This window comes from Emys orbicularis, chromosome 3 (assembly GCF_028017835.1).
Source record: "Emys orbicularis isolate rEmyOrb1 chromosome 3, rEmyOrb1.hap1, whole genome shotgun sequence".
Lineage (NCBI taxonomy): Eukaryota > Metazoa > Chordata > Testudines > Emydidae > Emys > Emys orbicularis.
Window position 1 is genome coordinate 176435564 of NC_088685.1, and position 13297 is coordinate 176448860.

A 13297-nucleotide genomic window follows, 5' to 3' on the forward strand; every position below is an offset into this window, starting at 1 on the left:
TAGCACTATTTTGTAACTCTGGATAGACTTATTAAACAACCAGTTAGAGCTGGCTGGGTGAATAACTTCCCCCCCACACACACAAATAGTTTATTCACCAAAAAATGCAGTTTCAGGTGACTATATTCACAAATTCAAGTCAATCTGGCAAATAGCTTCAGCTGGGGGGAAAAAAGCAAAAACTTTTTGAAAGCCAGTTTTGTTTCAACACTTGAAATATTTCAACTCTTGATTCAAAATTTAGCTTTTATTTATTTATTTATTTTAAATGAGAGGGGTGAACCCACCCAAAATAAACAAACAAAATCCAGCATTGGCTCAAATAATGTTGTTTTTGTTTTGTAGTTTTTTTTCACTTTGGCTCCTGAACAGAAATCAATTATTTCCTCAGCTCTACATCCAGGATCTCTTTAGATCTTGCTAGGTTTTTTGCCCTCAACATCTGTAGTAACAGCTCCTAAACTTTATTGGTTCACACAACACTTTCTTAAACTGTTGTGAGCTTATGTACCACAGTTTGGGAACCCCTTCTTAGGCCTGGTCTACACTAGGCATTTATGTCGAATTTAGCGCCGTTACATCGAATTAACCCTGCACCCGTCCACACCACGAAGCTATTTAGTTCGACATAGAGGTCTCTTAAATTCGACTTCTGTACTCCTCCCCAACGAGGGGAGTAGCGCTAAATTCGACATGGCCATGTCGAATTAGGCTAGGTGTGGATGGAAATCGACGCTAATAGCTCTGGGAGCTATCCCACAGTGCACCACTGTGTTGACGCTCTGGACAGCAGTCCGAGCTCGGATGCTTTGACCAGCCACACAGGAAAAACCCCAGGAAAATTTGAATTCCTTTTCCTGTCTGGCCAGTTTGAATCTCATTTCCTGTTTGGACGTCGTGGCGAGCTCAGCAGCACTGGCAACGATGCAGAGCTCTCCAGCAGAGATGGCCGTGCAATCTCAGAATAGAAAGAGGGCCCCAGCATGGACTGATCGGGAAGTCTTGGATCTGATCGCTGTGTGGGGCGATGAGTCTGTGCTTTCCGAGCTGCGCTCCAAAAGACGGAATGCAAAGATCTACGAGAAGATCTCTAAAGCCATGGCAGAGAGAGGATACAGCCGGGATGCAATGCAGTGCCGCGTGAAAATCAAGGAGCTGAAACAAGGCTACCAGAAGACCAAAGAGGCAAACGGACGCTCCGGATCCCAGCCCCAGACATCCCGTTTCTACGAGGCACTGCATTCCATCCTAGGTGCGGCCGCCACCACTACCCCACCACTGACCATGGACTCTGAGGATGGGATATTGTCAACGGCCGGTTCCTCGGATATGTTAGCGGACGGGGAAGATGAGGAAGGCGATGAGGAGGACGAGGCAGTCGACAGCGCTTACAACGCTGATTTCCCCGACAGCCAGGATCTCTTCATCACCCTTACAGAGATCCCCTACCAACCGTCCCCAGCCGTTAACCCGGACACAGAATCAGGGGAAGGATCAGCCAGTAAGTGTTTTAAACATCTAAACACTTATTTTTAACAGAACAGGAATATTAACAATAACAACAATGGGTTTCTCATGATTAGTTTGCCCTAGGCGCTTAACGTTTCAGTCCTGGGCAGTGCAACTATTGAAAAAAAATCTAACAATGTCCGGTTTAGCATGATTGTTCTGCCCAAGCCGCTCTACTGTTTAGTCCCTGCCAGTGCAGCTACAGTAAAATCCGGTCTATATGTCCGGGGATAGAGCTGAAATCCTCAATGGACATCTCCACGAAGCTCTCCTGGAGGTAATTGGAAAGCCTTTGCATCAGGTTCCTGGGGAGAGCGGCCTTATTGGGTCCTCCGTAGTAGCAGACATTTCCGCGCCAGGAGACAAGCAAGTACTCCGGGATCATTGCCCTGCAGAGCATGGCGGCATACGGCCCTGGTCTTTGCAGGCTTTCCCGAAGCATTCTTTCTTTTTCCGTGTCTGAGATCCTCATCAGGGTGATGTCGCTCATGGTGACCTGCTTTGAATTAGGTAGGGGAATGTTAGTATTGGGACTGCTTGCCCGTTCCTTTACAGAACTGTAACCGGCGGTTTACAGCCACGCGGTGGAGGCGGGAGAGGGGCAGCATACAGGGATCTTTCCCTGGGACAGCCGCGAGGGGGTGGGACAGGGGCAGAGTTCATGCTTGCCGGATTGCTGGCAGCAGGGACTGGCATTGCTTTCAATGTGAAAGGAGGTCAGTGCTATTATTAAAGTTTTAAGCAGCCACAAGTCTACGGCTTACCATGTCGGCCTGCTACACAAATTCCGGTGTCCTGCCCCGCTTCTCTGATCTGCACTGCAAGACCCCAGGCACTGAATGCGAAGGCCGAAAATTCGACCTTGTCCTGAGTGCGCATGTGATAGGTGCTGTGCATGGTCTTGTTCACAGAGAAAGACTATGTTCTTTGTTCACAACTAAATTTATCTTTCTGAGGAATTCACTCCCTTTTTCCCATTCCCACAGCTGCGACTGTCTCCCAACGTAGCCTGGCATCACACTCCCAGAGGCTAGCGCAGATTAGGCATAGGAAGAAGAGGACACGGGAGGACATGTTCTCGGAACTTATGGGCTGCTCCCGAGCCCAGGCAGCACAGCAGACCCAGTGGAGGGAGAACTTGTCCCAAATGCACCGTTCACACATGGAACGGGAGGAGAGGTGGCGGCAGGAAGACAAGCAGGCGACTCAAACGCTGCTTGGACTAATGAGGGAGCAAACGGACACGCTCCGGCGCCTTGTGGATGTTCTGCAGGACCGGAGGCAGGAGGACAGAGCCCCGCTGCTGTCTATCTCTAACCGCCCTCCCCCGCCACCAAGTCCCATACCCCCCTCACCCAAAGTCCAAAGAAGGAGGGGCGGCAGAGTCCGTGAAAACTCTCACTCCACCCCTGCAGACTGCTCTAGTACTAGAAGGCTCTCATTCCCCAAAATTTGACAAGTCCTTTCCTTCCCGCCTCACCCAAGCCCCCGTCCAAGTTTCACCCCCCAGTTTCATGTGTAGTTGCTAATAAAAAATACGTTTCTGTTAATTACTGTTTCCATCATGTTCTTTTACAGGAAAGTCTGTCTGAAGGGGGGGAAGGGGGTTGGTAATTGGATAGGACAGTCACCTTTACCAGGGTACAGAGGCGGGGGCAGGTTCAGCAGCAGGGCACACACACATTGCAGTCACTAGTTACCCTGGTCAGTCTGGGAGGTGGTTTTAGTGTTCTGTGGGGGATGGGGGGTGCTCTGTGACTTTGTGGCAGGGGAGGGCAGTTACAGATCTTATGCAGCGGTCCTTATCCTGGATCACAGAGCCACGCAGCAGGGGATCTGTAACCGTCCTCCCCCTGCCACAAAGTCACATAGCCGCCCCACACACAGAGTCCCGAACAGGAGGGGTGGCAGGGTCCGTTGAAACCACCAGTCCACCACTGCGGAGCCTGTCATTCCTGGAGTTTGGAAGCGTCATTTGCATCACTACACTACACCCGCTCCCCACCACAGTCTGCGTCCCAGGTTCAACACTTTCCCAAGAAAACGGTGTTCATTAACAAAGTTCAAGTGATTTTATTTTTAAACGTGTGTTGGAAGGGGGGGAACGGGGTATGTAACTGGAGAGGATACTGAACATTTAGTGGGTAAAGAAACGGGGGCAGGTTCAGCTTCTCTGTACACAAACTGAAAAGTCACTGGTTACCCTGCTCACTCAGGAACCTAGCTTTCAAAGCCTCCCGGATGCACAGCGCGTCCCGCTGGGCTCTTCTAATCGCCCGGCTGTCTGGCTGGGCGTAATCAGAAGCCAGGCTATTTGCCTCAACCTCCCACCCCGCCATAAAGGTCTCCCCCTTGCTCTCACACAGATTGTGGAGCACACAGCAAGCTGCAATAACAATGGGGATATTGGTTTCGCTGAGATCAGAGCGAGTCAGTAAGGTTCTCCATCTCCCCTTGAGACGTCCAAAAGCACACTCCACCACCATTCTGCACTTGCTCAGCTGGTAGTTGAAGAGTTCTTTTTCAGTGTCCAGGGCGCCAGTATAGGGCTTCATGAGCCAGGGCATTAGCGGGTAGGCTGGGTCCCCGAGGATGACTATAGGCATCTCCACATCCCCAAGAGTTATTTTGTGGTCCGGGAAGTAAATACCTTCCTGCAGCCGTCTAAACAGACCAGAGTTCCTGAAAACGCGAGCGTCATGAACCTTGCCCGGCCATCCGACGTTGATGTTTGTAAAACGTCCCCTATGGTCCACCAGTGCTTGCAGCACCATTGAAAAGTAGCCCTTTCGGTTGATGTACTGGCTGGCCTGGTGGTCCGGTCCCAGGATAGGGATGTGAGTTCCATCTATAGCCCCACCACAGTTTGGGAATCCCATCGCGGCGAAGCCATCTATGGTGGCCTGCACGTTTCCCAGGGTCACTACCTTTGAGAGCAGTACCTCAACGATTGCGTTGGCTACTTGCATCACAACAACCCCCACGGTAGATTTGCCCACGCCAAAGTGGTTCGCGACTGACCGGTAGCTGTCTGGCGTTGCAAGCTTCCAGAGGGCTATGGCCACTCGCTTCTGGACAGTCAGGGCTGCTCGCATCCGGGTGTCATTGCGCTTCAGGGCAGGGGACAGCAACTCACAAAGTTCAAGGAAAGTCCCTTTCCGCATGCGAAAGTTTCGCAGCCACTGGGATTCATCCCAGACCTGCAGCACTATGCGGTCCCACCAGTCCGTGCTTGTTTCCCGGGCCCAGAATCGCCGTTCCACAACATCCCCATGACCCATTGCCACCGTGATGTCCTCGGCGCTGGGTCCCGTGCTTTCTGACAGGTCTGTGCTACTCTCAGACTTCAGGCCCTCACCGCGGTGCCGTAGCCTCCTCGCCTGATTTATCTGCATCTGCCTCTGGGAAAGGTGGATGATAAGCTGCGAGGCGTTGACAACAGCCACAACTGCAGCGATGGTGCAGTGCTGTGGCGGCCGCGCTGTCACTGACCAGAAAAGTGCGCGAACTGATTTCCCGCCGGCGCTTTCAGGGAGGGAGGGCGGTAGTGACGGACGGATGACAACAGTTACCCAAAAGCACCCTCAACACATTTTTTTACCCAGAAGGCACTGGCGGCTCGACCCAGAATTCCAATAGGCAGCGGGGACTGCGGGAAGTGTGGGATAGCTGCCCACAGTGCACCGCTTCCAATGTCGACGCTTTCCCCGTTAGTGTGGACTCACAACGTCGAATTACTGTCCTTAGTGTGGACACACACGTTCGACTTTGCAATATCAATTCCACATTCGATTTAAGTAAAATCGAACTACTCTCGTAGTGTAGACATACCCTTAGAGTCATGAGTTGCATAGTTTAATTTCACATTGGATGGAAAAAGTATTTCCTTGGCAAATTCAAACCCAAATACCATATATCCTCGATCATATGCTGGTTCATTTATAAGCCGACCCCACCCCCAAGATGGATAAGTAAAACTGGAAAAATTTTATGACCCGTTCATAAGCCGACCCTATAATTCAGGAGTCAGCAAATTTGGCTCCCGGGCCATCAGGATAAGTTGCTGCTGAGTCGAGATGGTTTGTTTACCTCGAGTGTCCGCAGGCCCGGAGGTAAACCTAAGTAAACAAAGTGTTCCGGTGCACCAGCTGCTTACCCTGACGGGCTGGGACAGCAACTCCAGCAGACCGGATGGTGCAGTCGCAGCATGTTCCAGCGGGCTGGGCTGGGCGGCATGGCCGCAGCCTGCTCTGGGCAGCGGGGCCGAGGAGCACAGCTGCAGCCTGCCAGCCCCGGAGCTGCAGCTGCTTCGGAGGCGGGGGGGAGAACGGCGAGGCCAGAAGCGGAGAGACTCTTCTCTGCTGGCTGTTCTGCCTCTCCTTGCTCCCTCTGTTGGGGGGAGGGGCTGTATCCCACCTCTCCCTCTCTATACCCGTTCATAAGCCAACCCCCTTCTCTGGTGCTTCCCTTTTTTACTAAAAAAATTCGTCTTATGAACGAGTATATACAGTACATCTTTTAATCTTAAAATGGGTTGACCAGAGCTGTTCATGGTGTATGTCAATGGTGCAACCTCACATGGAATAATGGCATAATACTTTCCTTATTCACAATTCCATTCCTTATGCACCTTGACCTTTTTAGTCTCTTTACTGAAGCTGAGGTCCTCATTTAGCTGTCCACAATGCTACCCAAGCCCCTTTCCTGATCTCATAATTATGTTAAACCCCAGGAGGTGTCTGAGTAGTCTAAAGTTCTCCCTCTGGTGTTTATTACTTTACATTTGTCAACTTTGAATTGTATTTGCCCTTGTGTTGCCCATTCCCCTAGCTTAGTTAGGTTCCTCTGAAGTTTCTCAGTCATCTCTGGATTTGATGAAGCTAAATAGTCTTGTCATCTGCAAATTTTGCCACCTCACTGTTCATCTCCCTTTCTTGATCACTAATAAACACATACACAGTACTGGGCCTAACACAGATCTTTGAGGCACCCCACTGTCAACACTACTTTACCCTTCAGTCAGTCTTCCTGGTAATTCAGAACTTTGGGAGCTAGGGAAATCAAATATCTATTTTTAATAACCACTTAGGGACAAAGCCAAGGGTCTAGTTTGGGCATGTTAGGAGGAGATCTCAAAAATAAAGGTCAGTCTTAATTCTTATTTTACAAAATAAACTTGTGTGTGTGGTTTTAAAGTCAGTTACCTCGGAAGTCCCCAAACTAGGGCTATTTTGTACTAAGGGCAAAGAACAAGTTCTAAATTCTCAGAGCTGAGATCAGATGGCTGATCAGTGTTGTTCAATCTTAAATGAGTATTGCAGGATTATGTGAGTCATAATAAAACCCAAAAGTTTCATATGTTTTGTAAGGCTTTTTTCAAAATCAACATTTTTAATCAACTTTTGAAAGATGCTGTTATTTGCACTGATATTTGATGTTACTTCCCATGCCTTGTGGCGCTACTAGTTATTACAAATCTTCCACCCATGGAAGTCAGCTATATTTTTAAAATGAGGCTTTACCACTTTTTGTGTAATAACATATTACTTGCCACTGCCTTGTTCTCAAGAACAGCCAAACACTAGGAAAAGTATTTCAACCAGTCCCTTAATAAATGTTTAATTTTAGCTTTTATTTTTCTAATAAAGCAAGTCTTCAAAGCTGAAACCAACTTCAAAGCTAACTGTGAGGGCATAGCTGGAATAGAAACAGGTCTCTGGGGTTCTACTGTATACTGCCTTGTAGCAATGTGTAAAAATAAAAGAATTCTCAGATTTTTATGCTGAAAGAGTTAATGGCAGCTGGCCCTAATTTTCTACTTCTGTTACACCAGTTGAAATGAATGGGGTTTAGAACAATTTAAAATTGGCGTAATAGAATAGAGAACTGGGCCCAGTCCATTTTGAACATTCAGAGAAGAGTAAAAACTGAATTTATATTGGAATCAACTTTTACCGACCCACCCCCCACATTCCATAAAAATTGACAAAATAATAGCATTCTGTGGATAGAATGTTAGAAAGCTGTCACAACCCCCTCCCATAACACTTAAGTGCATGTTGCAAAGATGTTGATGTGCAGTACATGTGTCAAATTTTGGGAAAATAGGATATACACTTCTGAACTTGAATCTATTTAATCCTACTACATACAGATTTTCTATTGTTATCTCTCTGATATGGAAGTGAGAAACGTCAGCCAAAAGCTGATGGGGGATTGTAAACAACCTTCCAGAACATAGAGGTTATAAGTAGCAGGCACAGCAGGGAGAAAAAGGAGAAAAGTAGGCCGGAAAAGGTATGATTTTAAAACAAACAAAACAGAACTCTAGGCCCCTCCAATACAGAGCTGGGTGAATGGAAAACAGAACACTACTGGTTTAAGGAAATCATATCAACCTGCCTCTCTTCCCTGAGGACTCATATGCTTCACCTGGTAGGCTTTCAGGAAGACAGCTTTTTAAAGTATTAATGTGTAGCCAGAGGCCTGGTGAGAAGGGTACAGGTTTCCTTTCCCTCCCCATTTGTATAAGTTTTTTTGCAGCATAAAAACAAGTTCCTAAAAGCCTCACAAATTCTATTTCAACAGAAAAAGCCCTCTTTTCCTCCATTCCCCTGAGGACTGTCAATAAGGTGGAATAATGTACAGTGTGGGGATGTGATTTCTATAGTGCACTAATATGTTGGGCATTAATTGGTTCATGTAGACTGTGCTGGTGTGCGCTAAAGGTTCCCTAGTGTTTGTCAACCTAGTACTGTTTCAAGCAGCACTACATTAAAGTGCACCAGCAGTCTTCCTGGACCAATTAATGCACAGCACGTTGGAGTGCTTCAGAAATTTCACCCCCATAGAGTGCATCACCCCACTATATACATGTGCCCTGAGGAAAAGTATGTTGGGGAAGGACATGGCAAAATAAAGCTTTTGGAAAACTAGACCTTCAGAATTTTCCCAACACTATTGCTACACTCCAACCTTTGTAGTCAAAATGCTTAGAAAAGGACATGTTAGTAGGTAGGGATAGTGTGTAAAATATCCACATCTCAGCTACTAGTGTATGCCAGCGGGTTTTGTTTGGCCCATTCCTACTGTAGAATACTCTGTGCTACTGTCTTCATAGATTCATAGATTCTACGACTGGAAGGGACCTCGAGAGGTCATCGAGTCCAGTCCCCTGCCCGCATGGCAGGACCAAATACTGTCTAGACCATCCCTGATAGACATTTATCTAACCTACTCTTAAATATCTCCAGAGATGGAGATTCCACAACCTCCCTAGGCAATTTATTCCAGTGTTTAACCACCCTGACAGTTAGGAACTTTTTCCTAATGTCCAACCTAGACCTCCCTTGCTGCAGTTTAAGCCCATTGCTTCTTGTTCTATCCTCAGAGGCTAAGGTGAACAAGTTTTCTCCCTCCTCCTTATGACACCCTTTTAGATACCTGAAAACTGCTATCATGTCCCCTCTCAGTCTTCTCTTTTCCAAACTAAACAAACCCAATTCTTTCAGCCTTCCTTCATAGGTCATGTTCTCAAGACCTTTAATCATTCTTGTTGCTCTTCTCTGGACCCTTTCCAATTTCTCCACATCTTTCTTGAAATGCGGTGCCCAGAACTGGACACAATACTCCAGCTGTCCTTGAATTCCTCGTCCTTGAATTAATTGTGAAGTTCAGACAGTATTTAAGTGAAAGGCTTATATATATTTGAATCTGTAGTTCCTCCTGAAAGGGAACCTTGCTTTCTTTCCCATTACAGACTGGGATGTTCTCTCTTCATGGTTCCTGTCAGCCCACTTGCTTCCTTCAAATCCATCCTTAAACGTTTCCCTTGCAAGAATCCTCACCTTGTTCTCCATACCTTCCTTTGCCTGAACTGTTACATCTTTCCTTTTTTCTCTTAAATAATCTACTGTTAAAGACTGGGAACATATCTTACCATATGTTCATAAAGGCCTCAGTTTAACCACATGCTTAACTTTAAGGATGTGAGTTGTCTTGTGGAATGTCAACAACATTATATGTTTCTAGGTACTGAACTGGAGGCCTATTTTAATTGCCATAAAGAAACCCAAGGCTTTGGATTGTCCTAGCTAAAGGGCCTAGAATCTCAGTGCAGCACCAATTCACCCCAAGTATCAAAGCAGTTCTCATTTTGAACGAAGTGGGAGCTATTACCCGCTCATTTAAATAAATACTTCGTTTTTCTTCCTGACTCTAAATATTGGCTGGTGTAGGCTGGCATAGCTCCTTTCACTTGAATGCAGTTGTTTCAACTGACACAGAGAATTTGACCCAAGTAGGTTAGCAGTTCCCACGTTAGTATGTCTTGATGGGTATCCAAATTTCTATCAAGTATTAAACACACACCATTTTTAAAAAAAAAAAAATATTGTGATAGTGAACATCTGTCACAAGGACAAGTAGATATTGGCTACATTAATGATTCATCAGTAATATTTGGGGGAAACCCCTCAAAGTTACTTATTAATATAATAGTCCTTTGAAATAAGCATATATGCAATTCTACATTGTCAAGTCAGTGTCCTCAGCATCTGGAGAGAATATTAGCAGTGAACTGATGTCACAAATTCCTATTGTAAACTAGCCACAAATGGAATAATATTAAATGATGATACATGCCCAGGTTTAAGTGCTTGTTTGTAATTCAACACCTTGTACTCCATGTAACCCCATTGTCTTAGGTTGTTTGACAAGGCAAGTGACTATACAGAATGAAAAATGTAGAACCCAAACTTTATTATTTTAAATGAAGTCTCCACTCAGAAGCATTACATCTGACAGCCTTGGTAACTGAAGTCCTCTGTTTACCTACAAAACAGGTAGAAAAAGCCAAGAACAATCCAGAAAACTCTACCCACAATACCCAGGTATCTTTTACAATAGAACCATTCAATGATTTAAAATGTATCAAAAGATAGTCACCCATCTGTAATAATTTTACTGATGTTCTTTGTTTTTGATAACAATAGATAACAAGCTTTCTGGACCAACTCACATTTTATCAGACTTGTTTAGTTTCTTAATTGAATTGGCTTCAGTCATGTTTAACAACAGATGTTTCACTGCGTCAACAGGATATTTTTGTTACTGTTTTGCTGATGTTCCATGTGGGGTCCCTAGGGTGGTTTATTTTAGTCTCTATTCACTATGTTGTTGTTGCCATCTTGGATAAGTTATTCACTATCGTGAGGTCAGCCTTCATTGCTATGCTGATAGAACAACCTAATACCCATTTGGCTGTGTTGCACTCCTAGTTGCTGAATATAAACATTAAATGTAACCAAACGTGTTTGTGTGTGTGAGAGAGAGAGAATAGCTTTGAGAGGAGCCGTCTGTAATTAAATTGTATTTTGGTTCATGGTTTATGTTCCTAAAATGTCATGTGTTGGCTTCAGCTGGTCATCTGGTGGAATCAGGAAGGTATTTCTCCTCCCCTCCCCCATGTATTGTGGTTGTTCCCCCCCACCCCTTTTCCCCCCCCTCTGAAGCAGTGGGGGGAGATATGCACAACTTCCTGCCCCACAGTTAGAAATTATGTAAACTGGGTTATATTATAAACAAGAAATAAGTTTATTAACTACAAAAGGTGAATTGTAAGTGAATAGAAGAGATAACAGACAGAACAAAGCAGATTACTGACCAAATAAAGCAAAATACACAAGCTCAATATACTTAAGAAACAGGTTACAAAATGTCATTTCTTACTCTAAATATTACTTTAGGCAGGTTGCAAAGTTTCTGTAGTTCAGAGTTCCAGTTATATTTCTTTTTGGACTGGACCCCTGTCTGTCTGAACTCCCCCTCCCCCCCCACACACACCCCCCTTCACTTCAAGTGGCTTTACTAGTCTTTCTTCTTGGGCACACAGGCCCAGGAGAGGAGGAGTCACGTTTGCCTTCCTCCCCTCTCCTAAATAGGATTTACATAAGGCAGGAATCCTTTGTTTCACAAACTTGACCCTCCCCTTCCCTTCCAGTGGAAAGTTACAAGAAGTCCCAGGTAATGTTTAGTATCGGGTGAGAAGACCACCTGACTCTGTAGCATCACAGTGTCCATGAGTCAGTGGCAGTATGAAGCGTCCGCAGTCCATTGTCCTCACTGATGGGTCATCAGCCCTGTCCGGCTTTTCCATTGTTGTACCTCAAGTGTTAGCAGTGGGCGTCACCCAAAGTAGCATAGTTGAAATACAGGTACATAGTCAATATGCGTAACTTCAGATACAGAAATGATACAGGCATACAAATTGGATAATCATGTTCAGTAAATTATAAACTTTCCAATGATACATTACAAGTTCTTCTTCGAGTGCTTGTTCACGTCCATTCCACATTAGGTGTACGCACGCCGCGTGCACGAATGTCGGAAACTTTTTCCCTCAGCGGCTCCCGTCGGGCCCGCAGGGTCTCCCTTCCCGCCAGAGCGGCGCCCCGCCCCAGCGTATATATACCCCTGCTGGCCCGACCCTCCCTCAGTTCCTTCTTACCGCCCGTGGCGACGTTGGAACAACTCTTCTCTCGCTTGAGAGTGTCCCTTAGCAAGCGTCTGGTCTTCCTCCAGAGGTGCAAAACACCCTCCAAGACCTTCCGTTTGAAGGGACGGGGTTGTTTTCGGAGCAGACAGATGCCAGGCTCCATGGCCTCAAGGATTCGCGGGCTACCCTCAAGTCCTTGGGGATGCATATCCCTGTGACACAGAGGAAACCCTTTAAACCACAGCCTCCACAGAGGCAGTACCAGCCTCGCCCTCGACACGAACCTTACCGTAGGCGGGGCAGAGACAATAGGCGTAGGCGCAACAATACGCCTAACCAGGGTCAAAGCCAGGGCAACAACAAGCCCCAGCCGGGCAATAAGCAAGGATTTTGAAGACGCGATCGAGGACAGCGTACCGATCTCTTCCCCGGATCCTCCCCTGTGTTTCAGGGACCGCCTATCCCGTTTTTTCCGTGCCTGGTCCCATATAACATCAGACCATTGGGTCCGCCGCACGGTAGAGTCAGGATATGCCCTCCAGTTTTCCTTGCCCCCCCCTCCCACCCACCCCCCCCGTCCCTCTTCAGGGACCCCTCTCACGAGCAACTTCTTATGCAGGAGGTACGGACCCTCCTCGCTGTAGGGGCGGTGGAAGAGGTTCCTCCAGACCTCAGAGGAAAAGGGTTCTATTCCAGATACTTCCTCATTCCCAAGGCGAAAGGGGGCCTCCGTCCTATCCTGGACCTTCGCAAGCTGAACAAGTACTTGCAAAAACCACGTTTCCGTATGGTCTCCCTCGGTACCATCATTCCTTCCCTGGATCCGGGGGATTGGTACGCTGCCCTCGATATGAAAGACGCTTACTTTCACATCGCTATCCGCCCGGCTCACCGGCGGTTCCTGCGCTTCACTATCCAGCAACGCCATTTTCAGTTTGCGGTCTTGCCCTTCGGCCTCGCAACGGCCCCACGTGTCTTCACGAAATGCATGTCCGTGGTGGCGGCCTTCCTTCGGAAACGACGGATGCGCGTCTACCCATACCTAGACGACTGGCTCCTAGCGGGCCGGTCAGAGGCAGAGGTTCACGCCCACGTGACATTGGCGCTACAAGTGTTCCGCGATCTCGGCCTGTTGGTCAATGTGCCCAAGTCCTCACTAGTCCCCACACAGAGACTGGAGTTCATAGGGGCAGTCCTGGACTCGGTGGCGGCGCGGGCGAGCCTTCCCGTATCGCATTTCCTGGCAATCCAGGAGGCCGTGACCTCCATCCAGAGATTCCCCACGACCACGGC